The sequence below is a fragment of the Cryptomeria japonica genome, chromosome 10, assembly GCF_030272615.1.
Source record: "Cryptomeria japonica chromosome 10, Sugi_1.0, whole genome shotgun sequence".
Lineage (NCBI taxonomy): Eukaryota > Viridiplantae > Streptophyta > Pinopsida > Cupressales > Cupressaceae > Cryptomeria > Cryptomeria japonica.
The window spans coordinates 698,349,762-698,351,558 of record NC_081414.1 but is presented as its reverse complement, the minus strand read 5'-3'; positions in this window follow the sequence as shown (position 1 = coordinate 698,351,558).

Sequence of the window (1,797 nt, the reverse complement as noted above, 5' to 3'; positions counted from 1 at the left end):
ATTGTAGAGAAGGGTTAGTACTAGCTAAGTAGGATGTCGACTTGCCATTAAATTTCTTGTCTTTGTGCATAGACAAGGGCGGTTGTGTCTATTCTGGCTTCAAAAAAGGCAAATTTGTCAGACTAACAAGAAGTGTTATGCATTCTCCGTCGTCGGATAAAAAATCTGTGGTTCACATTTACAACTAACATCGCGTGTTAGTCGCGTCGTACCACTTTTTGGAGTCAAAATAGACGCGTTCGACGAGGGCCACTGCTTGTTGGGGCATTAACTCCTATGCAAGACTCTCTAACCTTTCTTAGCTACTACGTATTGCCAAATCCAAAATAATTAAGAGCAGTTAGAATCCATAATCTAAACATTGGATGATAATACCATAGTTGTCATACAAATTAAAAAGGCAATTGAAATGCTAGGCTAAATAAAAGAGTAAATAAATATGCACTCAAACTATTGTATGTATGCTATGTAATTTTGATATATATAAATATGCACTCAAACTATTGTACGTATGTTATGTAATTTTGATATAAATTAGATCATTTAGATTCTATATAAGTTATTCACATGGATAAATCTAAATGACATAAATGTCACAAACATAAATTCACTTATGTAAACTAAACACACCATACAAGTATGATTCACAGGTGATACAACAACAACATAGAGTCCATAAGGATGTACACAATGTTATATAATTCTGTAGATTAAATTTAGTTACCTTTTCATGATTATTCCATATTTACAGATATGCACGTAATATTAAATATGGTGAGCAATATATTCAAACATATTTATCTATATCTCGCAACCTTCCTTAATTAAGCTTGTTAAAACCCTATTGATGAGGTAAGCTTTTGGAGTATGTTAATAACAACATTCTTGTGATAACACTATAATGGTGATGTCAATATAAGTATATCTATTATTACTAACATACAAATAAATTTAAAAACTTGCTACTCATACTTACTTAAGATAGTTTAGGGATCCATTTAATCATAAAAATTGAATAAGGTGAACTAAGCTAGTGAATTCATATACCTTATTTGTAGCTTTAATCCATTGATCTAACATTTATATAGATATATCTCCTTCCCATATGAAGATTACTTTCCACCTTCACGATTCCACATGAGCAATGTAATCATCCTAAGTTTTAATCATTTACAAAATTTCCATACCATCAGTGACACAAAAAGCATATTAAAGTAGCAACAAAATATAAATCATCTATACCCATTTATAGGTGGGGCATCACATAAAACATAGCTTTTATTTTATAATCTTTGTGTTCGGTGCATATTGTAGCACCCATTTTGTTGTCTCATTTTTAGATTATTTAAACAATAAGTATTTTGCTTTGTAATCTTCCTTAACATGGATCACCTAGCATAACACGAATTGCTAGCCAGTAGAATCCATGACACAATCATGAATCATCCAACGTAACACACCTTGTTGACCAATGAAATCAATGCCTTCTTATCTTGTCAATTGACGTACATCCTTGTTCTAAGTTATATAAGTCCACATGCACTCTTGCAAAACATGTTGAAACATTTTGACATTGAGGTCTCTTCAACTAGTTCACTTTGAACCTTTTGTTTGCTTTAGCATTAATGTTGTTTGCTTTGTGTATATTTCAAGGTTTTTGCATCGATTGATAGGATCCTATGTTTGGAAGCTTGATCACCCCTCAACTCAATGTCATCCTATCCCTAGCTTATCTCGTTCTCAGATGCTCTATCTTTTCATATCTACTTTGTTGTGAGTATGAGCATAAGTTCATAC